This window comes from Oxyura jamaicensis, chromosome 5 (genome assembly GCF_011077185.1).
Source record: "Oxyura jamaicensis isolate SHBP4307 breed ruddy duck chromosome 5, BPBGC_Ojam_1.0, whole genome shotgun sequence".
Lineage (NCBI taxonomy): Eukaryota > Metazoa > Chordata > Aves > Anseriformes > Anatidae > Oxyura > Oxyura jamaicensis.
The window spans coordinates 8,450,541-8,457,375 of record NC_048897.1 but is presented as its reverse complement, the minus strand read 5'-3'; the positions used below and the strand labels follow the sequence as shown (position 1 = coordinate 8,457,375).

Sequence of the window (6,835 nt, the reverse complement as noted above, 5' to 3'; positions counted from 1 at the left end):
TGATTTGTATCCATAAGGAGCAGATGGATGCAGAGTGTTGGCAGTGATCAGGATAGTTCTGGTTCTGAGGAGGCTAGCAGCGTTACAGAAAATCAACCAAGGCTCTGGGCAGCCAACCTGGTTTGGGGCAGGCAAAATTCTGGTCCATTTCTGGACTGGTGTCTGGAAACATTCATCCCATGATGGCATAAGTCATATCTAATGGATCAGTTCTGGGCATATATACCCATTCGCCATTTTGCATGCTTCTGTCTCTGCACAGGTCTGGGCCTAATGTATGCCGAGGTAAATGTTCTTCCTGCTGCTTTTGAGGTATCACTTCTTTAGAGAGGACAACCAATTTTGCCGTTTACTTTGTTACCATGTCTCAGAACTTCCTTCTCCTCCTGACTGTGACCCTTACTGTGACCTGCAAATTGAGGTAATTGCAAATTCTCTACTCCGTCAGCAAAGAACAATATCACTCTTCGATTTGCATTTGTCCACATTTGAGCCTGGCACAAGCAGACACATCAGAGATTGATATTAAGAGCACTCAGCATATGACAGTGCTACATATAAGTTGTGGTTTTATTTACATGTTAGTGTTAGTTGTTTCTGGGAACACTCATACGTTTTGCCAGGTATTATGGTACCTGGTAACTTAGCTATTCTGTCCTTTTACCAATTGTTAGCAGACTTCTGCCAAGTTGTTTCTCTTTTGTTATGAAAGAGATAAAAATAAAATGGGTTGGACCTTCATCAAGAAATGATTTTAGATACAGCTTGGCAACAGAAGTGACCCTCAGCAACATTTTCCATTGTACAGTCACTTTTTCTTTTTTTTCTCTTAACTGGGCAGTATGATAAATTGCTAATTTCAGGTCAGACAGCTTAAAGTGCAGAACAAAAACAATGACACCATGGAAAATAAAAAGGTTGTCCAGCATATTGAGTTTAAATTTAAATCTGTCTCTCTCAGGAAGCAGACTTGAGCAACAAAGATGGAAACACCTCAGAGGAATATATGTCTGAAGCCTAATGAGCAGGAATACAGGAATATCTTTCAAATTCACCAAGAAAAGCAGGATTCTTTCTTCTGAAAAATGGATGAACAAAAAATTTTTTTTCTTCATCTCTCCTCTTTTATATAGCAATAATTCTACTGTGTCTGATTAAGAAGTTTTTTTGTTTCTTTCTAGTTCACCAAGTGTCTACTTTCTGTTTTTAAGAGGTTAACAGGACAGCAGTAAAATCAGTCGCCTCTTTGGTCGTATCTTGGTCTGACAAAATAAAAGATGTTAGAAATGATCTCAGAATGGTAGGTCTATTCCTTGTCAATACAAGTCTGTAACAATATTATGAAATATTTCAGAAATGCTTATTGGGCATTTACCAGCAGAAGTTAGGTGCTTAGATCCTATTGAATATAATGGGAGTCAGGAATTTCTTGATAACGTCAGAAGTCCAAATACCCAAATAATTGCTAGTTTTTATCCCACTAAAACTGATGACAGCTAAGTACCCAGTGCTGCAAAATCTTTGTAAAGGTGATTCTGGGCTCTTCAGTCTTTCCTGAAACTGCGATTGGACTGTTTAATCACGAACGTGTGTTAGGAAAGTTTGTCTTGATTGTTGATATACTTTGTTCCCGAGGAAGATACCACTACTATTTCAAATATCTCATTGTCATGTCAGTATTTGACACGTGAATGCTATTTATCTGTGTTCAGTATATTTATCCTTGGTGATTTTACTCTGAATCTGAGAAGATGCAGTCACAACTGTGGATGTTTCCAAAGGTAGGGAAATAGTGTAAACTTGTAAATAATTAAGGATTTACTGGATCAAAATTTAGTTACTCCAACCTCTCATATCAAGCCAGCTTCCTTATGATTTTTATTGCACTTCTCTGAACAATTTCCAGCATGCCAAGATTTTTTTGGTGATGAAATATATGAAAAGTGAATACAGAATTCCAAATGTTACTGCATTACAGCCCTGTGGTGGGAGACTGTTAAATCCCTGCACTGTGATAAAATGCCTGCTTCCTGCTTTTTCCTGCGTGGGTAAGTGTCGAAAAGTCTTTGTCCTTTTTTCTGCACTTCATCACATGGCAAACTCGTGTCTAATTTACTTTTCACTACCATATTGAGATTTTCTAGGTTTTTGGTTCTAATTGAATAACAAAGTTTGAGACAATTTCCTGGAGTTACAAGCTAGAGTGACCATCTGTGGGACTAAGAGTCATTAAGTTTCCATGTCATTTCCACCCATTGTCTTCCTTTTAGACTATCCATAAGGATTCCAGTTAGCAACCAAACGTAATGATGGGTTGGTTTTTGTGTCATGGGGAACACCTGTCTGTTGGGAAGAAAATTGAAGCTTCCAACTTTTTTAAAGTAGATCAGTGAAGAACTGTCAGTTGGGAGCAACATTTGCTCGCTAGCAATCTGGTTTGGCTACATCAAATCCATGACCCAAAACTGAAAGATGTGGTTGCCTGATCAGTCTGTTTGTACGGGGCTAAAACATAATTTAGTTTAGGCTAAAACATAACTTTCTTTATTGGGTCATAAAATAGCACTTAAAGGGCTTTATGTATGCCTGGCTATACTTCTAATGCTCTTTCTACAGAATTCTCACCTACATTAAGTTAGGTTTTTACTGAGTGCATAGATCTGGTGTGAAATTAGGGGGGTGTCCCAAGCACAGTAAGGACCAAAATGAATATACAGAGAGATCTCACCTTCTGGTTTATTAGCTGAATTGATAATTAAGTGACAAACTCAAAGTGAGAGAGAAACATATTTTATATGTGTTTTACGTTTGGGTATTCTATTAAAAACTGATTTGTTTTCCTGCCTAAGGTTCAGACATTGCATTTAGTCCCTGTATTGCTCATTTTTTTCCTCAGGAGTTGGTATGTCAGTAGTGAGTTTGTTTTATTAATGAATTCTTTTTACCTATTAATTCCACCTTTTTAAACTCAGTTCTGATTTTTTTATTTTATTTTATTTTTTACTTCTGTCCTAAGATGTGTCCTGTGTTTACAGAAGCTGTATTCTACCAAAGTGACAGCTGCATTTCAGGAGTGGGATTTCCTGTTCTTTCTGGTGTATAATTTCCAAAGCTGTCTTAAATTAAGGGAAATACAATTGGCATTTTTTCTACAGCACCCACATGATTACAAGTGCTCTGTGTAAATGTCTGTTTCCCTGCCCAAAGGACTTCTCAATCATTTTTAAGAGTAGTTTAGCAAGTGGAATCAGAAAATAGCACGGACCACATGCAGATGAAGTATTCTGCAGTAATTTTCTTCGAGTGATCAGATGCACACACATCTTAGCTACAACAGAAGGATTTTCTTGTAGTAATACTTATTGCTGATAAATGACTCTTACCAATGTGATGGGGATGGTTAGTGATTGAAGTAAGAGAAAGGTAATGGAACAATAGAAAGGAATAGAAAGAAAAGGTAACCTCTTTTAGGTATATGACTAAATGAACATTTTACGTTCTGGGACTTTCGGCAAGTTAGGCCTGTACTGAAGATGAGTTTTGCTGAGTGGCTTCTGTAATTTTGTACCAAGTCCTTTGAAATCTTTTCTGGCTGAGATTGGAAGAAATCAGGCTTAGAAATGAAGAAGAAATGAAAAAAGATTTGATTCAGCTTTTTTTGGTTTTGGAACCAAAGCCAATTGCCCATGTTTTAGTATTTTTCTCCCTTGTTCTAGTTGTAATTTGTGCAGTTGGGCTCTGATCTGACAGATTTACTGCAACACACAGAAATTGACCCTTAATTGCAGCAAAAGAAAATGGGCAGTGGAAGGTTTGCAAATTTCCCAGTGTCTTCAGCCTTTTGTTGTTACAAGGCATCAAGTTCCTTTCTATTTTATTCTTTTTTTTTTCTTTTTTTTTTTTTTTTTCCACTTTACCATGCAGGTTTTCTTCTGGCAAACAGGTTTGCATTTCCTTCTCTTGCAGAATTTGTGGCCACATAAGTTATCAGCTATAAAAAGGCAAGAGCAGGAAATCTTGTCCTTGACATACCCGGTGGAATAAATAATCAAAAAAAAAAAAAAAAAGGTAAGCCATTTCCCATTACTTTGTTCTGTTGGTAATTGCTGTAGGAGATTGCCAGAAGGAGCAGTGTCTGTCTTCAGGACAGGATGGTAAACTGTGGTGTCTGACCATACTAAAGAAAGCACAAAGCACGATTTTTATTTTCTGCTAAATGAGGTAGAGCCGATATTACTTTTGACAGCTAACCTTGTGAGCAGGGTTAACTGCAGAAGAGTATGCAAGGTCTGTGTTGAACAAGGGTGAGTACAATAACCGACACAGAGCAGCAGGATGTAGAGCAGGCCACTGTGTTGGAAAGAGGCTCTGTAGCTGATTCACAAGATAGAGAATCATGATTTAAAGGTCTGGACTAGTTATCTAATATCGTATCACTGTGAATGGTAAGAAGGTGACAGAATCCTTTCCAAGGGATCGGTATTACCTAAAATATAACAACTTTAGACGTGTTTTGTTGGATAATGGGAATCATTCCTCAGAAACACTTACCTCCCCTGATTGCCTATACAGACAGCCTAGATGGTAGGTCTTTTGGGCTAATGTGTGGTTAAAGCTTGGTCAGACATATTTAAGTCTCCCCCTTTTTCCTACTCTGTGAAACATGGCAAACTGAGACTTAGCCATGAAGAAAATGCTTTGTTAATTGCACACGGCAAAACCTTGCTCTGTTAAAATTTTCGGTGTAGCATTGCAGGACTTCCCATCTTAGGCAAGTACAGGATTGCTTTCTGCTCACTGCCTTACGAACACAGCAAAAAGAAGGTCCCTGGCCTTCCAGCCTAAATATGAGAGACAACAGATGGAGGCAGCCTGGCCAGTACAGATGTAGAATCCCCACAAGGGGAAAACTTGGGCAACTAGAGTCACAAGAGTGACTGCACGGCACAGGGTCACAAACTTATGCCATAAATGCCATTCTGCAAACTCTGTCCAGCCTGAGGGGCAGGGAAAGGAACCAAATACATCTGTTTCTGCTTTCAGCTTAGCTGGAACATTGACAGATCTCAGGGACAACAGAATCGCACCACATACACCAGGAAAGCATAAAGAAAAGAGAGTTTACCTTAATGCCTGGATAATAATATTAGTAAACTATGGTAGGTTAAAGCAAGAGGGACCGGGGAGAGGAGATAGCTATCTTCTCTTCTGTCTGGTTTATACAAGCACAACTTCCTTCTGTGCTTCCCCATTTTCTTGGCTACTGAACTCAATTCTCTTTGTTTCAGTCGTCTTTAATCGCTGCTAATAAGGAAATTGCTCTGTATTCTTCCATTGCTTACACTGCACTTAAGCTCAGGATACAGAGTATACTGCTAATACATTCCATGTTTAATTAGCCCTCTGGTGTCAAGTTAAAATTTGAACTTGTTGGGTTACACTTCTTTCTTCTATAAGTAGATCTGACCTGGGGAATGACTGGCTGAACAAAATTGTGCAGTGTTACAGCTGCTCTTTTTAGTCCTAGAAAACGAGCAGTAGCAAACTCTGGATCCCGAGGTCAATTTCTGGAATACGCTCTGAGATGCCTACAATGAATGGTGTAGCTTTCTGCACTGCACTTTCTGGAAGGATAATGTAATTTTTATATGCCAAGCATCCCTAGAATAGGCTGTGCTTGCTCTTTTTGTATACAGGGGTTTCATGGCTTCTCAGCAGCACAGATAAAACGGAAGTCAGCCTTACCTCACATGTTATTAGTGGGGTAAGGGAAAAAGAGGGATTATGACCAATGCTGTTGAGATGAAGGAGCATTCCACCAGCTGCTGTTGTCTCACATGTGCTCATCTGCTGCTGCAGTAGCTGCCAGATTGGCTTGCTGGTTTTGTGCTATTGTGGAGAGCAGACACATGACTATTTTGCTATTTCCTACCCTTTACTATATCTAAAAATAACAACAGTAGTACAAGCAGTCTTAGTATTAACATGTCCATAATAATAGTGAGAACTAAATAATTAAACCAATATCAATCCAGAAAATGATGTACTTTTAATATAACAGTGTGCTGCTTTCTATTAGTTGATAGTGTTTGAAATTTTCAAATGATTAGAGGCTTCTACCAGGTGTTTTTAACAAAAAAAAATAGTTCTTGAGTTCTAAGTTTTATGAAGTTTTTCTACTAGATGTAGAAACAATGAAATTGCTACCTAGGATGCCTTTCTTGACGTGCAGCTGCTAATCAGTAAGATTAATGAAGTTCCCTTTTGTGTGCCTGTTGTTATCACTTGATATGTGACATAAACTGGGGCAAAAAAGATTCTTATTGCAAGTGTCCATTTTGATAATGGAGACCAAATGTTAAAACATAACAAAGAAACAAGTACTTTTTCTTTTTTTCGTCTTTTCTTCAACAGGCACTCCTCAATTGCACTGGGTTCTGAGCATTTGTTTTTAGATCTGAACTTTGAATGTGGTAATGTAACAGTTATGAGAAGCCAGGCACTTAGATAATACATGGTCAATGTATTTAAAGTCCTTGGTTAGCATTTTTTCTTTTTCTTCTAAAGGACGCATATTGATGATGTAAAGCACAGGTACCCAAGAGGTTAAACAGAACTACAGTAGAAAATATCAAACTTCAGCAACATGGATAATGGCAGTACAAATTACTGGAATGAATACAATGAAGCTCTTTGTTTTCATATAAGAATTAAAAGATTTTTCCAAATGTATCGAGCACATTCTTCACTACAGCAATGTCTGTTAAACTGGTGACCAGCTGTGCTGGCATTTTGTGTGTGTGTGTGTTCTGATCGTGTCTTTGAAATGGCTCTT

The 6,835-nt window shown here is 38.2% G+C and overlaps 1 long non-coding RNA gene across 2 annotated transcripts; it reads left to right on the top strand.

The window, feature by feature from the left end:
• The first annotated feature begins 285 nt into the window (after nucleotides 1-285).
• Nucleotides 286-4,049, top strand: LOC118168291. 2 transcript variants are annotated; one of them, XR_004751470.1, is made up of 3 exons: nucleotides 286-421; nucleotides 1,907-2,048; nucleotides 3,967-4,049. It is a non-coding gene; the product is annotated as an uncharacterized LOC118168291 (long non-coding RNA). The 2 variants fall into 2 exon arrangements; XR_004751469.1 differs by lacking the exon at nucleotides 286-421 and adding an exon at nucleotides 742-1,781.
• The last annotated feature ends 2,786 nt before the right edge of the window (nucleotides 4,050-6,835 follow it).